This window comes from Diabrotica virgifera, chromosome 5 (genome assembly GCF_917563875.1).
Source record: "Diabrotica virgifera virgifera chromosome 5, PGI_DIABVI_V3a".
Classification (NCBI taxonomy): Eukaryota; Metazoa; Arthropoda; class Insecta; order Coleoptera; family Chrysomelidae; genus Diabrotica; species Diabrotica virgifera.
Window position 1 is genome coordinate 57,141,040 of NC_065447.1, and position 19,170 is coordinate 57,160,209.

Sequence of the window (19,170 nt, forward strand, 5' to 3'; positions counted from 1 at the left end):
GTTTAACCTTATTAATATTTTTAAAGTATCGAAAAAAGCTTATTATTTGTTTTTTACAAAAGTTTACAGCATCAAAAATAAACGAGTTACACTGAAAAAAAAGGTGGCTCCTTTTTTTTGGTAAAAAAGAATCGTGAAAACCTCCCTCTATTTAGCACCCTAAATGAAATTAATCGTTTGGCTTTACCATCTATTTTAACTGTATGTGTATTGTTTATATGATCTGTAAGTTTGATTGGTTTGAAGTGCTTATTTTTAAAAACATTTGGTTTTATATTAAAAAAAAATTTCTAAAAATTTTTGAAAAATTTCATTTTTTCAAAATAGCTTAAAAAGTATTAGTGATACGAAAAATCTTAAAGAGTAAAAAAATGTAGGTTTTGCTATTATAAATATGCTAGTTTCATTTTGTTTCTCCGTAAGACAAAAATTGGTTAAGATATGGCTGTTCAAAATTTGCATACACTCGTGATTAGTGACCCATTCAAGCTTTCTCAATTATAACCCTTTCAAAAATAAACACTTTTAACCGGTGAGACTGACAGATCATATAAAAAAATATAGGTAAGTAAATTGTTTGTAAAGCGGTAGCGATTAATTTCATTTGGGGAGCTAAACACGGCGAGATTTTCATGATTTTTTACAAAAAGAAAGAGCGCCAACTTTATTTTGAGCGTAACTCGCTTATTTTTAATGCTAATACTTTTGTTAACAATTAAAACAAAGCTTTTTATAAACACTTTAAATAAGTTTAAATGGGTTTTTCCCGAAAAGTGCTTAAGTTTTCGGTGATTTCACCTTGAAATATTCGATTTTGAATTAGACGAATAAGAATGTATTTTTCATGAGCTACAACTTTGTTTTTATTTGATTGATAGACTTTACTGATACACGCAACTTCACTGTGCTCGCAATGATTAGAAAGACACCTGGTGTTGATGCCCTCCTGTATGCCGATGACCTCCTAATATGGGCATCAAGTAGCAGTCTGAAAGCGCTCGAGGGAGTAATGAACCAGGCTCTCAAAAATCTAGAAAAATGGGCGGATAAAAACTGCCTAACTGTCAGTACAACCAAAACCGTATATCAAGTACTTACCCTTTCAACAAAGCAGACTGCTGTCAAGCTGACATACAAAGGACTCGACCTGGAAAGAGAGGATGTAACAAAATACCTGGGGGTGTACATAGATAAGAAAATGACGTGGAAACCTCAAATCGACGACATTGCAGAGAAAGCCACAAAGAGATGTCGACTGCTCAAACGTCTCACAGCAACAAAATGGGGCGCCACGCAAGATGTCTTGGTAGCAACATACAAAACCTATGTCCGGCCGATACTAGAATATGGGAGTGAAGCTACAATAACTGCGAGTACAAACACCACCTCCAAGCTTGAAGTCGCCCAGAACACTGCCCTTCGCGTCATCACCGGTGCTCCAAAATCAACACCGATTACATCAATGGAAGCCCAGACCGGTATTGAACCAATACAATGCCGCAGAGAGCAACACGCGTTAACCTTCTGGGAAAGGCAAAGACGAATACTTCCACAAAAATGGGACGAATATAGACAAGCAGCCTCACGTCTTAAAACACAAACCACTCCGCTTACAGTAGCAAATCAAATCATGGAAAAATACCACATTGACCTGTCGAAAGCCGCCCCCTTCCCAGCGCAAACTACACTCGCCCGCTGTCTACCAAACACAGAATTGCGTCTTGAAAACCATAACGACCCGAAGCACTTATCGTCAGACATTGTCCTAAGGAAAGCCGCCCTAGAGACAATACACACCAATTACCCAGCGCATGAGTGGCTCCACATCTACTGCGATGGCTCCTCGATGCCGGACTCGGGAAGAACAGGAGCAGGATATGTCTCAACGTTCTCCAAAGGCTCCATAGCTGTGGGTGCCCCTCTCACCAACTATGATGGCGAAATTGCTGCTATACACGAAGCCGCTAAAAGTCTCGAGAATCTCCAACACCCCCAAAAAGTTGCCTTCTTCATCGACTGCCAAGCCGCAATCCTCGCCCTGTCGACAAATCGATATACCGACTGTGCCCAAACAATATCTTGCCGCGTCCAACTATCGAACTTGCTGGAAAAAGGGTGGCTGATTACTTTACAATGGATCCCTAGTCATGTCGGTGTTGAAGGGAATGAAGCGGCGGATGAACTTGCAAAAGAAGGCACTACTCTTCCACAGCCCCCTAGCTTCCAATCGTACACATCAGCAAAGTCCACCATTAAAAGAGGAATCAAAGCAAAGATAAAAGACCAGCAAATACAAGCCGGTGCTGGAAAATCTTGGGCCCACCTAATAGAGTCACCATTCCCTCACAACTTGCCGAGACCCATCAGTGTAGCCGCGTTCAGAACAACTACGGGGCATGACTACCTGGCCTCCCATCTACATCGCATCGGCGTCCGTGAAAATGACAACTGTCCACTATGTAATCAGCCCCAGATGGATGCTGCTCACCTCCCAGAGTGCCCAGCCCTGATAACAGACCCACCCGAGAAGGATGAAGATCGCCTACGAGAAACGGCTCGTCTATACTGGTCAGCGCGCCGCCAAATGGCTAACATGCCAAGGGTGGGCGTTGGCTAGTAAGTAAGTAAGTAGTACTTTACTGATACACCATTTTTTTGTGATTTTTTTAAGCTACACTTTTGCTAAGGACATTTTTTTCGATAAAATATTTACTTTTTGAGTTATTTGCGAAAAACCGTCTGAAAACGTAGTTCTTTGAACTGGAGGTTAAGTAGAACCTAAATCCAAATTTTCATGCAATTCGGAGTTGCCCCTGAAAATTACACGGTATCGCCGAATTTCCCGTTCATTTACTGGGCTAATAGCAATATCTCATTCTTTAAGAACTCTGAACTGTGTATTATGTGAAAATATAATAAAATATTTTGTAATTTTGTAGATTCTAAGATGTTTTGTTGTTAAAATACTTTGGATTGTATGATTTAGGAATATAATTTTAAGAGCTAGAGCTTGGAGGTCTACGCCAAAGCAATAAATAACCTTTTGATATACCTTTACCTTTACATCCTTATTTTCATATCCTACTGGAATTTTAAAGACCCAAGTCATTGAAAATACACTTTTAATAACTAAAACATGGAAAAAATAAAATGTCCAATTTTAAAAAGAAATGTAGAGAATTCTTTCTCAACCCCAACGAGTAAACTAAATTCCAACTGAAATTAAAAAAAATAAAATTATTCTAAAGTTATTTTCTTGGAGAGCATCTTAATAAAATATATATACTATTTTTATTTCCGAGGTGGAAATCCAAACACCAAAATAAATATATTTTAATAGAGAATTGTGATTTATTCCTAATAAAAATAGTAAATTTCTATGTAAGATTAAAAAGTGTAACGTTTATTTTTAGTTTGAAATCTTGGGTGGTTTGGTCAAATTTATATGGCGAAAGAGAATATTTTATCATCATCATATCATCATACAACCTCTTCTGTCCACTGCTGGACATAGGTCTCTCCCATTCTTCGCCACTCTTCACGGTTCTGTGCTTCTTGTTGCCATTTCTTGGATATTCGTTTAATGTCGTCCATCCAGCGTGTTGGTGGTCGTCCTCTGCTGCGTTTGTCTTCTCTTGGGCGCCAGTCAATTAGTTTTCTGGTCCATCGTGAGTCTTTCAGTCGCGCTATGTGACCTGCCCAATTCCATTTCAGCTTGGCTATACGTTCAACGACATCAGTGATACCTGTTCTTTTCCTTAAGTCTTGGTTCCTTATTTTGTCTTTTTTTGTCACGCCGAGAATCGATCTTTCCATGCGCCTTTGTGCCACTCGCATTTTTAGTGCTGTTGTTTTTGTGAGCGTGAGAGTTTCTGCTCCGTATGTCATAATAGGAAGAACGCATTGGTCAAATGTCTTCCGTTTCATAGCTGTCGGGATGTTGCTCTTAAAGATGTCTCTTAGTGATCCATACGCCGCCCAAGCAAGTGTTATTCGTCGTTGAAATTCGCAGGTCTGATTGTCCTTGCCTATTCTGACTTCATGACCGAGATATATGTACTTTTCTGTCAATTCTACCACTTGATTTTGGATGGTTAGGTGTTCGCTGGGAACTAAATTTGTCATAAATTTGGTCTTACTGATGTTCATTTTTAGACCTATTGTTGAAGACACGTTTTCTAATTCTAGTAGCATTTGTTGTGCTTCACCCAGATCTTCGGTAATAAGTACTATATCGTCGGCAAAACGCAGATGATTGAGCATTTCTCCATCTATCTTTATTCCTCTATTTTCCCACTTTAGCATTTTAAAGGCGTATTCGAGGACCGCTATAAATAATTTAGGTGAGAGAGTGTCGCCCTGTCTCACACCTCGCTTGATATGAATTTCTCTGGTAGTATCATGTAGTTTTACACGCATTGTGGCGTTTTGGTATAATGTTTGCACTAACTTTGTAAACCGGTAATCTATTCTACTATTGTTCAGAGCAGTTATAATGCTGTCTAATTCCACAGTGTCGAAGGCTTTGTGAAAGTCTACGAAGATAAGTACCAGTGGTTTGTTATATTCTATCGACTTTTCTATTAAGGTTTTTACTGTTTGTAGGTGATCGTTCGTTCCGAATTTTGAGCGGAATCCAGCTTGTTCTCGGGGTTGGTAGAAATCTAACTTTTTTTCTAGTCTTGTCGTAATTATTCGGGTATACATTTTATAGATGTGGTTCAATAAGCTGATTGGTCTATAGTTTTCTAGGTGCGCCTTGTCTCCTTTCTTGTGTAGTAAAATTGTTACTGCATTGTTCCATGTTTCCGGTATGCAACAATCTGTTAGACAAAGGTTAAACAAAATTTTTATTTGGTTGAGAAGGACACGTCCACCCATCTTTATAGCTTCTATTACGACTCCATCTTCTCCTGGCGCTTTGTTGTTTTTCATCCTTTTCATTGCGTCCTGGATTTCGCTTAGTGTGATCTCTGGCATGAGCTCTGAACCCTGGTTGATAACTTTGCGTGATGCAGCGGCTTCTAAATTCTTTTGGTCTTCTCTTTGGCTTGTATATAGTTCTTGATAGAAGTCTTCAACTATGTGTAGTAGTTCTTCTCTATTTGATGTGGGGACTCCTTCTTTGTTCTTTAGTTTGTGTATTTCGCATTTTCCATTGTTTAGCCGCCTTCTCAGGACTTTCAGACTTTTATTCTCTTCTATAGTCCGCTGGACTTTTTCATTCTTAAATTTCCTTAAATCTTTCCTTATAGCTTTTGATACTTCTTTGTTTATTTTTCGCAGTTCTTCTTCGTCAGTGCTTTCGTTTTCTTTGATTTTTCTTCTAGTTTCCATTAGTTGCTTTGTTTCAATGGTTATTTTTTCGTCTTGGCTTCTTTTAGGACAGCATTTTACTTGAGCCTCTCGAATAGCTTCTACGATATTTTCGTTTAGGGCATCTACATTATTCATGCATTCATTTTGTTGTAGGATTTTATTGATATTGCCTTGGTATTCATTTAAATTCGTTGGGTCAATCCATATTGGGTTGGCTTTCTTCCTAATCATTTTGGATCTTTCTGTTATTAAGTCTAATTTTAGTTTGGCTCTTACCATTCTATGATCGCTGCCTGTGGTAAAGCTATTAAGAATATTTTATAAGAATCAGTAAATCAAACAAAATCGATCAAGTAAGTATTTTAGGTATAACATAAAATATAAACAATAATTTCAAATTGTGCATACTTTAAAAAACATTCTAACAAATGTTTTACAGAAGTGACAATAACAAAAGGGTTTTGAAATAATGTTCTCATGGCATATATTAGACTGAATATTCTATATTTTTTTGGAAAACCCACTTTATTTGTATCAAATATTGCATGTTTGTGAGGTTGTTTTTTTGTGATTGTCTATTGATTAAATTCCCAAAAAAATATAATATAACTATTATTTTCTTTTATAATTTTATTTTTCTATATTGATTTAATATAAGTAATAAATATTATGTATTGTTTACAAAAAAACTTACTTTTGTCTTTGAACTATCCTATATCAGTTACTTCCAATCAGGATACGAAGCACACTTTAAAACACAAAAATAGTGAATTGAATGTGGCGGTAATCTTACCGTGACCGCAATATTCAGTCGCAGAACTCACCGTTTACAATGAACGCCGAACACCATAAGATTATGGTATCAACTAAATCAAATAACAAGACGTTTAAGCGTCCCTACCTTCGAAATAGTCCGGGTGATTATAATTTAAAAAAAAAATGGATTGTAATGGTCAATTCTCCGAACACGTACATGGCAAAATCTATATTGGGCCTGTTGGGCTGAAGTACTACGGAAAGCAAATACTAGTCAGCTCAAAATTTTAATAGGCTTCTTTAACCTCCATAGACTCTAGCGGAGAGCAGGTGAACCCCACTCAATAATTTTTGTAAATTTATGCCAAAATAATGTTTTATTATTTATTTCTTCTTAGTTATTTGCCAAATAATATGACTGAAAAAGAGATACGACTTGAAAATAATCTAGGTATCCGCTCTCACCAGCAATTACGAAGATGAACTTGTTGAAGCATTCTAAGAGGAAATTGAAAGAGCAAAGATGTAGGAACCTGCCCAATATAATCCGATAACTTGATTTTAACGGCAAATTCGAAAAAAATGTAAGAACAAGGAGTGGTAATCGGAGATTTTGGAATCGGAGTAAGAAATAAAAGAGGAGGAACTTTCAACACAAACTATATGCAATAAACAAAATTTTTTAAGAAGAAACAGAATAGGAAATGGACGTGTGTTAGTCTAGATGGAAGAACTAAAAGCGAATATGATTACGTAATAACATACAAAAAACACATACTTAGTTCAAGATATAAATGTACTCAATATCAGTAGGAAGGGATCATAAACCAGTAAGAACCAGAGTAATGATAAACGTACAAAAAGAAAGAGCAAAGATGATAAGCAGTTGAAAACGCATAGTCAAAATAGCCAAAAGCATACCTACCTTTATAAAAAAATATAGCCGAACCTTTATAGAGTAATAGTCCCAAAAAGCTAGGTAAAGACGATCACAATAAATTAAAAATAGACATAAAAATGCACAACTTAAATTTTGCACGAAAAATTATATCACAAACGAAAATATTAGCAAAGATACGAAAGCTCGAATGGAAATACGACGAAATCTAAGCTAGAAAAAAAGATACTATAGAAAACTAACTAGAAGAATTTTAATAGAAATTGAAAAAGATCTAAGAAGGTATAATACTAATGTAATTACTCAAACAGTAGAAGAGAGCAAATGTTTAAAGATAATAAAAAGAGAATTCACACAAAGTAAAAAACAAATATACACGCCGAGAGACAAATACAGAAAGCTAACAAAAGGTAGACATGACCTTCTGAAAATAATTAGAGAACTTTGTAAAGACCTCTATATTAGCAAAAATTCTAAAGACCACAAGAGAATTTCCCGACACGAGAAAGGACTCTCATTAATTAGGGAACTGGAATAATTTTAGCCATTACAGCATTAGAAATAGAAGCAGCCTTAAAGGAAATGAAGAACCATCGACCGCCTGGTGATGGACTCGTTATTGAGGCAGTAAAAGCATAAGGAGAAATAATACAAAAATCAGTAAGCGAACTGTTGTAAATACGTACAGGAAGGTTCGATTCCAAAACACTGGAAAAAGGCTGTGATAGTCTGATAACAAAAAGGTGATAATCCTAAATTAGAAAATTATAGACCTGTCAGCCACTTAGTACATGTGTATGTACAAACAAAATAAATAAAATAAACAAATCAAACTCTCTATGAAAATCTTTATAAAAATACTAACACTTAAACTTGATTTCTATCAGGTATGGTACAAATGACTACTCGTAGTTGCAAACTATAAATACATTAACAAATAATTCATTGAGTACGCCACTGGTCCTTAAATTTGTCGACTACGAATGTAAAGAATATTTGCTACGCCGGCCCTGACGGATGACTAAAAGAAATGGATGTTCTGACAAACAGCATAGATGCCCGAATATGGATAATGAAGTATTTAATGAGTCAGTCGATATAGTATTTGGTGATAGAAAGACATGTGTACCTAGATATTAGAATAAATGTATTTAATTCTGCATTTGCCTTTAAATATTTAACAAAGCAGCGGTAGGATATTATCCATGTGCTATAGCAAGTGTTAAGTTATATTTATACTTATTTAATAGTGATATTTGTTTAAAAACACAATAACAGTATAATCGTATGTGAATGTTTCGAAAGTGACAAAAATAGCAATGGAATTTTCCTGTAAGAAGTGAACTTGTGAAGTGTTGTTACGTTAAAGTGTTCTACGTGGAATTTTATCCGGAATTTGCACTAAATGCGACGTGTAAATAATATTTAAAGTACGGTGAATCACCTGGGTGTTTTTATGAGTTGTTTTTGGATCAATTTGTGCTGTTTCTTTGCCAATGATGTACATTGTACCACATATTTTTTATGACAGGATGTCTGTTGGAACTTCGAACTTGTGTCTGATGGGGTTAAGAGGATTGAACTGTATGTATTTATCAGATAGTTTATTTAATAGATATTAAAATATTTATCGTGATGTATAAGCTATTCAAAGTGTAGTTAATAGACATATTTCGCGATTTGATTTTGAAAAAGATTAAAATATTTATCGGAATATTTTTATAAGCTATTCAAAGTGTAGCTAATAGACTTATATTTCGCGATTTGATTTTGAAAAAGGTTAAAATATTTATCGGAATATATTTATAAGCTATTCAAAGTGTAGCTAATAGACTTATATTTCGCGATTTGATTTCAAAATAAGTTAAAATATTTATAAGGATAGTATATAAGCTAATCAACGTATAGTATTAAGCTTATATTACCTTATTTAAGTTTGAGAAACTGTTCAACGTGTAGCAACAGACTTCTCTTTTATTAACTTCACAATTTTATTATATTAATAATGTATTATATTTTTATAAGCTATTCAAAGTGTAGATAATAGACTTATATTTTGGTATTTGAATTTGAAATAGATTAAAATATCTATAGGGAGATATAAACTATTCAACGTTTAGTAATATTTATATTTCGCGATTTAAATTTAAAATAGATTAAAATATTTATAAGAATATACACTGCGTTTGGGTTTCAATTAGATATGCGCGCTTAAGGTGTGAGCACTGCCGGTTTTTCCACATTTAATAAGGTATGCGTTATTGTTATAATTTATACACATGCATTTATAAATATTTAGAGTGTAGACGGTATAGTCGTAGAGTGTCAATGTCATTTTTAAAATAGCGGTGACTATGGCTTTAGTTTTTGAATATTCTTTTAAATCCTTACCTACTTGTTAATTGCGTGAATTATTTATTAATTTACATTAATAGCATTATTTTAAATTAATTATTTATTCAGTCATTACAATAATTTATATACTATGGAATAAAAACTAATAATCGAGAAAAGAGAAAAATTGATAAAGCGATTTTAATAACATACTGTTACTATCGAGTAGATGAGTTTTGAACATCTTTAACAGTTAAAAATTAATTTTAAATGTTTAGTAATAAATGTTTGAGGAATTTGAGCAGCCGGTTTATTTACCCACTTGCCGGTAATTTAACAACCATAATACGTCACCTACTCATTGTAGATTAGTAATTTCAGAACCTAAAGTATTATTTGTTTAAATCCGTCGATGGACGATTACGCATCGATACTATAGTGGAATAATAGACAGTGTTGCCAATTTTGGCGCTTCCTTCGAAGTGGTATATCTGGTTGATTGGTGAACGCTCTGTATAAGCTATTCAACGAGTAGTATTGAGCTTATATTGCATTATTATTTAAGCTCGAGAAGTTGTTCAACCTGTAGCAACAACCTTCTCTCAATTTAACTTCGCAATTTTATTCGAATAGCATGAGTATAAGTATATATTATTATATAAATATAGTATATAGAAAGAAAACAAAAGCAATGGGTCGAAGGAAAGGATCCAGGCTAAGTTCAAGTTCAACATCCGAATCTAGCAGTAGTAGTAACGACTATGATTACAAGATAAAACCGACAATATCATTTACATCATCAGACAAGTTCCAAGATTCCCAAATCTAGAGAAACGAACATCGTTCGGGTAGCTTCAGCAAGTACAAGAGTCTCAACACTCCTCCACTACTTGAAATGTATGTTAGTGATAGACTCGATAGATTAGAGTTACTAGTCAAAAAAAGGCTCATCCAGCACCAAGCACAACCAAACGATGCGGTTAATGGAACATTTGTGGAGTCGGAGTGCATTCCTGAATTTTTTTTTGGGATGTTGGGATCTATTAGTGACTGGAACGAACGGCTATGATATTCCACATGTAAATCAGGTTGAGAGGATTGGCTAGAACAGGGTACAATAATTTGAATATATGTCACCTTAGTTGACGTAAGTGAAACTCAAATTGTAGCTAGAGGTATTGATTGTGTTGAAGATAAAAGTGTTTCTTCTGATGTTAGTATAATGACCCGTTCTTTACACAATTCTTGTTTGTTTTCCAAAAATTATGTGTTATGTAATTCAAATTTATCTGAGGAGTAAGCAGTAAAGCTCCTTGACTTACTGAATCAATTTACGTGCTGTTTTTCACAAAACATTAGTGAATTGGGTAAAACAGATATTCTTAAAATGCAAATCCATCTTACTGATGATCGTCCTGTCGTGTATCGTCCTTATGGTTTATCTTACAATGAACGAAAAGTTGTACAGACTATCATAAATGATTTACAGGCTAATGGAGTAATTCAAGAATTTAGTTCACCTTATTCAAGTCCGATTCTATTAGTCCAAAAGAAAAATGGAGAAAATCTAATGTGTGTAGATTATCGTGCATTGAATTCGAAGACTGTTAAGGATCGATTTCCACTTCCACGTGCAGACGAGTTCTTAGAAAAATTAAAAGATTGTATGTATTTCACGAGTTTGAATTTGGCAAGTTCTGCGAAACGTAATTAAAGCCCTTTATGTACTTTTCAAGGCAGACCACAAAGGAAGAACAAAAATACCATTCTCACGAGTTAGAAACCATGGCGGTAGTAAACTCATTAAAACATTTTCGAATATTTTACATCGGAATCCACTTTAAGGTGGTCACAGATTGTAATGCAGTGCGGACAACATTGACCAAGAGAGATATAATTCCCAGAATGAAGAATGGTGGTTAACCATTCAAGAATTCACTTTCGATATTGAATGCCGTTCAGGTACAAAAATGTTCCATGCGGATGATCTAAGCAGAGATACTGTCGCAAAAATTCCAGAGGAGGCACTTACGGTTGAGATAAACCTTGTGAACATCGATCAAGAAGATTGGATCTTACATGCCCAACTAAAAGATGAAAGATGCAACACTATTATAGATCTGCTATCGAAATCTCTCTCAGATGCGGAAGAGAAAGATCCATCAAACTACTGCATCGTAAACAATCGACTATACCGAAAAACTACAGAAGGCAAAAGGTGGGTTGTTCCAAGGCAAGCCCGCAGGCAGGTTGTTTTGCATTATCATGATGGAACTGGTAACATGTTAGTAGACAAGACTATTTGGCAATATCTCAATTGTACTGATTCTCAGGTATGAGAAGATATGTTAAGAAATACATTGGATGTTGTCTAGAATGCTTATATAATAAGGAACCTGGCCAAAAACAAAAAGCTGGACTTTTGCATTCTATTGAGAAGGTTGCAGTACCCTTTGATACACTGCATATAGATCATCTAAGTCCATTTGTAAAGTCAAAACGAAGGAACTCTTATCTCATTGTCATCGTCGATGCTTTCACTAAGTTCTTTTTTTATGAAGGCTGTGCAGTCCACCAAAGTTACCCCAGTGATTACTTTTTGAAAAGTGCAATTGAAAACTTTGGTGTAGCAAGAAGAATAATTAGCGATGGAGGTTTTTGCTATACTTCCCAACGATTCAAGGATTATTGTACATCACTTAATATAAAACATGTTCTGAATTCCACTTCTGCTCCTAAAGTAAACGGACAAGTGGAAAGGTATAATTGTACAATAGTAGCTTCTTTATCATCCTGCAGTGAAGACGAGATTACTTGAGATGAATTCGTTCCAAATTGGGGATTGAATTCAACGAAGAATTCAACAACAAAAAAAACGCCCTACGAAGTAATGTTGGGTTACCAACCAAGAGGTATAGCCGATGCTGTTCTGGCCAACGAAGTGTCATTACAGGAGGCAGACCGGGGCGATCTATCGAAAATATGTGCGGACGTCAAACGAATGACTGATGCAAACCTGGTCAAATAAAAGAAAACATTTGACAAAGTGATTGAATTCAACGAAGAATTCAAGCGGACGTCAAACGAATGGCTGATCCAAACCAGGTCAAATAAAAGCAAACATTTGACAAAGTGATTAAATTCGACGAAGAATTCAAGCGGACGTCAAACGAATGGCTGATCCAAACCAGGTCAAATAAAAGCAAACATTTGACAAAGTGATTAAATTCGACGAAGAATTCAAGCGGACGTCAAACGAATGACTGATGCAAACCAGGTCAAATAAAAGCAATTATTTGACAAAGTGATTGAATTCAACGAAGAATTCAAGCGGACGTCAAACGAATGACTGATGCAAACCAGGTCAAATAAAAGCAAACATTTGACAAAGTGATTGAATTCAACGAAAAATTCAAGCGGACGTCAAACGAATGACTGATCCAAACCAGGTCAAATAAAAGCAAACCTTTGACAAAGTGAACGAATTCAACGAAGAATTCAAGCGGACGTCAAACGAATGACTGATGCAAACCAGGTCAAATAAAAGCAAACATTTGACAAAGTGATTGAATTCAACGAAGAATTCAAGAGGATGTCAAACGAATGACTCCCTAATTACCTGATCCTTATATAATTAAAAAGGGTTTTAGATCATGATCGTTACGTAATCGAGGATCCTCAAGGTTCCGTGAGATCTCAAAAGAAAAATGAAGGTATGTCATCTAACGATAAGATGAAACCTTTCAATACTGACGTCAGTTCTGAATCCAAAGGGGATTTGGATCCTAACGAAGATAACGAGCGATCCACAATTATTGTGATCAAAGCTAGCTGTACAAAAAAAATTACGTATGTCTTGTTTTAATCTGAATTTATATCATTGGTTTATCAATTAATTTTGATTAATATTATAAAACATAAAAAAAATTAGTCAAAACCTTTAACACAGAACTTAAGTCGAAAATAAAAAGAATTAATGAAATTATAAGTAACAATAATAAATACAATCAAACAAGATGCTGTATATGTCCATCGCCAACATCTCTACATAACCTAACTTTTCTTGTTAAGTTGACGTACACTGCAAAGTTGACGTAAACTGGAAAATATATCTGAATTAAGAATAGACATGCGCTGTATAGCTATCTCTGTAATTCAGAGCCACCTGTGATGGCAATAATTTTGGATCACACGTTAGCTAGCTACAAGAGTTCTAACGAAACGAACTTATAAGAGTCCTAACGAAACGGATCTCGAAGATAGCTAGCAACAGAACTCTTACGAAACGAGTTCTTAAAGAGTCCTAGGCGAGTTCTAAAGAAACGAACTTATAAGGGTCCTAACGAAACGGATCTCTTAAGATGGTTGACCAGAAAAGTATAAGAAACTAGCTCTTAGACCACGGCTCTTCCAACCCATGGTAAGGGGTTTGGAGAGGGCAAGTTCTAAAGAAACGAACTTATAAGAGCTCTTTTCTTACTATAGGTACCTATTGCATGTTTTGCTTAATGGAATTTACTAATGAGGCGAACTTATAAGAGTTGTTTTCTTATTGCAGGTATTGCATATTTTAGAGGCGAACTTATAAGTCTTGTACTCTTATGGTCTTATATTCTTATCTTACAACTCTTAGAGTTGTTGTCTTGCTATTAGTATAGCATGTTTACCTATTGCATGTTGTTTTTAATGTAATTTACTAAAGAATCGAACTTATGAGAGTTGCTTTCTTATTGCATAATTTAGAAGCGAACTTATAAGAGTTGTTTTCTTACTATGGGTGTAGCATGTTTTTTTTTAAAGAAATTTACTAGCTGTAGATCTTAAGCTAATATTTCAGGTCCAACTTAAGATGAACTGGATGGATGACTCCTGTTAGATTTAATGTAAAATTATTAGATAGTAGTCCCATTATTAATATGGCATGTGTCTTATTTATTTCATAGTCTTGTCTTTTAAAGTTAACATGTTTTTTATGATCTAGGTAAATCAGTGGCATCGGATCCACGAGGACGTGGATAAGGGAAGCGTGGCCGACTGTAAAGAATATTTGCTACGCCGGCCCTGACGGATGACTAAAAGAAATGGATGTTCTGACAAACAGCATAGATGCCCGAATATGGATAATGAAGTATTTAATGAGTCAGTCGATATAGTATTTGGTGATAGAAAGACATGTGTACCTAGATATTAGAATAAATGTATTTAATTCTGCATTTGCCTTTAAATATTTAACACGAAAAGGCTTTTGATTGTGAGGAGTTTGAAAACAGTACTGGAAGCACTAAAACAAAACTGAATAGATTACAGGCATACGTCACTAATTAAAAACATTTATGAAAACGCAACATAAAGGATACGTCTACTTGAAGATAATCACTGCATCATAACAAACACCAATAAGATGACTATAATGTTTGATTCTAAAGTAATTAGTTTCTTATGTACACACAATCGTTTTTAAATTTTCACGATTTCCATACACTTTAAAATTTTAAAATACTTATAACACACAGGCAAATAAGATTTAACTTTGCATGACCTTGTTTATGAGTTTTATTACATCTCTGACAAATGTATCTCTGTATATGTTACAAAAGTAACAAGAAGGACTTAAACGGTCTTAGACTATCCTCTTTTCTTTATAATTAGATTTTAAAGAAATCAAGAAAATTGTGTACATAAGTTAGGTTATGTGTATTTATTCTGAATTTCTTGAATCAAAACAACATATTGTAAAAAAATATTACTTTTGACCGACCCTCGTATAACAGGTCCCATCTCCACACATACATAGCGACATCGATGTTTCTGGATAAGACGCGATGCAATAGGGAACTTGCATAAATTTTTAAATATTAAAATGATATTAAAAACATAAGGTAACATGATCTTAAAACGCTTGCATGCGAAAAAATTAAATATTTTTAACCCGTACGCTAATTACGACGCTTTGAAAATGCTATAAAATTCAAATATCTTAGGAGGCTCTTGAACGTCCTTCTATTGGTCTGACGTCACGGGTCACGGTCAGAAGTCGGAAACAACGCGATTAGGGTAGGTATCACGGGTATATTACATTTTAATCGTCTTTGGAAAATTCCTAGGTATTATTTATGTCCATCTTATATTATATTGTAATAAGTAGTTCCCCAATCAGCTTAGTTTGAAACTGAAATTGATAAAGTTTAGTGCTACTTTGTAAAGAGTTTAAAACGCATAATATGACGGACGAGGGTAAGTCTTACAACTTACCTACCGTTGATGTCTTCATGGTGACAACTTTTATAAAAAGTAGTGAAAGCAATTCTATTGGAGAAATGCGAGGTGTCAAGGCAAATAAGTAAGAGTTATTAATAAGCATATTTAAACCGTTTATAACAATAGTTTGGTACCATTATATTATAGTATACGGTTTACCCCGTGGGTTTGATCTACCTACTTTTAATCGAAGGATTTCGTATATCCTGGAAAAGATTACGGTGTAATTTGCATTATAATAAAGATTATATTTTATTGTAATGTTTATTAGTACCTACTGGAGCCTTTCATTATTGTGTTCAAAGCCTTTTGAGAAAAGATTATGGTGATTAGCAGACGTACCGATAGAACGTGTACATAGCCAACAAAATCCTTCTTTACAAAGTTAATAATACGCATATATAAGAAGAATCATTATTGTAATTTTACAAGTTAATATCTTTATCATCTCAGCTTATACTTACACCGCATCCCTTATACTTAGAGCGCATACCATAGTAGCACCAATACTTTTTAATTACTCTTACTTTTATTACTAAAAGTTTTGTTTATTTTTAAGTTACTTGTTTCTTCTTTGTTCTTCAACACAAGAAACGACAAAAGTAATTTCATAAAAAAGAACTTTTTGATACATGTCAACAGAGATAAAATGTTAATATTTTGCCTGTCACAGAAAAAATCAAGATACTACCAGGAAAAAGAACCAGAGGCAGACGACCTAAACTAAGATGAAGACAAGTGGAAGAAGACTTGAGGAGTGTGAAATTTAGAAATATATGAAGGACAATCAACGAGAGAGAAGAATGGGGAAAAGTAATGAAAACAGCGAAGTCACACCAGAAACTGTAAAGCCAAACCCAGAATGGGATTACCCCCACACAAAAAAGGACCTTCAAGTGAAAAGAGCTTTATCTTCCTCGGGAACGTATAGCTTGTATATATGTTACCGGCCAAACCCGAGTTCAGGACAAACTAGTTTGGCCTAGGCCAAACTAGTTTGTCCTAAACGCGTTAGGATAAACTAGTATGGCCTAAACCAAACTAGTGTCTCCTATCGCGCGTAGGCCAAACTAGTTTGTCCTAGGTCAAACTAGTTTATCCTGATATAAATACACACACTTCAGGCCAAACTAGTTTGGCCTAGGCCAAACTAGTTTATCCTTATATAATAAAGACTCACACTTCAGGATAAACTAGTACGGCCTAGTCTAAATCAATTTATCCGAGTCGAAAGTAATTTTTTCTACGAGCGTGCAAAAATGTCTACTTTCGCGCACGCATTTTAGTTTAGAAAGTTTCACTTTTCCGCACGCGTGTTACTTTTCCGCACGCGTGTTACTTTTCCACATGCGGTTTTTACTTTTCCGCACGCGTGTTAATTTAGGTATGTTAATATAGCCTTAAAGTAATTATAATACATGCAATAAACTAATATTTAGATATTATTTACTAATTTATTTCAAATATATCTTATTGTGTTCCTGTTTTAATGAAATTAACGCGACAATTCGATGAAATAAAATTATTTTGACATACTATTCGAAAGTCAAATCGGTAGACAATAACAGTCGTTTTAAATCATCGTCATGGAAACCAAGATCGTCGTCATGCTAACTAATTATATTGAAAGTTTGGTTTTGACAACCTTGTCAAAGAATTAATTTGTGTATGTATTTTCATATTAATTAAATTAATTGATTAAGATTTGGTAATTTTTTAAAGACTCTTAAAAAAATATTGTTCCTAACTCTTGTAGAAAGTCTCTTTTCCGCACTCGACTGCTTGCCGAACTCCCGCTTCGCGTCGTTCGGAAAACTGCAGTCGCGTGCGGAAAATAATGACTTTCTGCACTTGTTAGGAAAATAACTATAGCGAACGTGTAAGGACTTTTACATGCGGGGAATTCTCAAATCACGTCCCAACAGGGATGGCAAAAAAATTATACATCGATATATTGTATCATATGATACATCGAATGAAGATATTGATACATGCTATAAATCAATATATTTTTGTATAATTAAATAATATAAAAAATAATAAATAAAAGGATGAGGTTTTCTCCAAAAATTAAAGGAGAAGATACACTTACGAATAAAATCAAGTACGAATTAATATTGTTTTCCACCTACCTCTACCGAAAGTATACTTTTCCGGACCTGATTGTAGGGAGCAAAGTTGTACTTTTCCTCCCTAGGGAGGAAAATATTTTTCCTCCCTAGGGAGGAAAAGTAAAGTGACGTCATAATATTTCATTCATGAAATATAACTTATTGACGCCCTGTATAATATCTATTTTCTATTACGGAGTATCTATACATTTTAACGTTTATTTATAAAACATCCTGTATTTTGCAGAATGGTAAAAAACAGTAAATTGTTATTTTTATTTAACAATGTTTACATTAATAATTTGACTTATATTTGACAGCTGACAGTTATATTGTACCTACTTGTTGTTTTAGTTCTAATAAATTTTGTTGGTTAGTTACATAAATAAATTAAGTAAAAATGACAAAATGACTTGTTATTTGAGGAAGGTGGAAAAACCATATGTATAACATGGGAGTAAAGTGCCTTTTCCTCCCTTGAATGATTACTGCCCTCCGCTACGCGTCGGGCAGTAAACTTCATTCTCGGGAGGAAAAGTTACACTTTCCTCCCTTGTTATACAAATAGCTATTTCCACCTACCTCTACCGAAAGTATACTTTTCCGGACCTGAATGTAGGGAGCAAAGTTGTACTTTTCCTCCCTAGGGAGGAAAATATTTTTCCTCCCTAGGGAGGAAAAGTAAAAGTGACGTCATGGTATTTCATTCATGAATTATAACTTATTGACGCTCTGTATAATATCTATTTTCTATTACGAAGTATCTATACATTTTAACGTTTATTTATAAAACATCCTGTATTTTGCAGAATGGTAAAAAACAGTAAATTGTTATTTTGATTTATCAATGTTTACATTAATAATTTGACTTATATTTGACAGTTGACAGTTATATTGTACCTACTTGTTTTAGTTCTAATAAATTTTGTTGGTTAGTTACATAAATAAATTAAGTAAAAATGAAAAGATGACTTGTTATTTGAGGAAGGTGGAAAAACCATATGTATAACATGGGAGTAAAGTGCCTTTTCCTCCCTTGAATGATTACTGCCCTCCGCTACGCGTCGGGCAGTAAACTTCATTCTCGGGAGGAAAAGTTACACTTTCCTCCCTTGTTATACAAATAGCTATTTCACCAATTTTGAAAAAATGTGAAAACGTTGAATTATCCACGTCCGTCTGTCCGGCCGTCCGTCCATCTGTCTGTCTATCCGTGTACTCAACTCTTCCGTCATTATACCAGGTAGAATGACAAATGAGGTGTCAAATGAAAGCTTATAATCCAAGGATGGTACTAAAGCTAAGAAATTTGACCTCGGCTGTCTGTCCGTCCGACCGCGAATATAACTCAATATTATTGTTTGTTTATTACGAAGAATTATAATTTTAATAAAAATGATTATTTTTCCAAGAACAAAGTATTTTATTCAATTTATTATTTATATTAAGCCGTACTAGTTCGCTGAATTACTTTCTTCTTCTTGGCTTTTTCCC

General features: G+C 34.5%; 1 protein-coding gene across 1 annotated transcript in view; it reads right to left on the reverse strand.

The window, feature by feature from the left end:
* Window positions 1-6,190, reverse strand: part of LOC114339015 (uncharacterized) — a 77,071-nt gene extending 70,881 nt beyond the window's left edge. The window contains exon 1 of the mRNA XM_028289642.2: window positions 6,014-6,190. The gene's annotated coding sequence lies outside the window, so the exon portion shown is untranslated. The remainder of the gene's footprint in view (window positions 1-6,013) is intronic.
* Window positions 6,191-19,170: the final 12,980 nt, after the last annotated feature.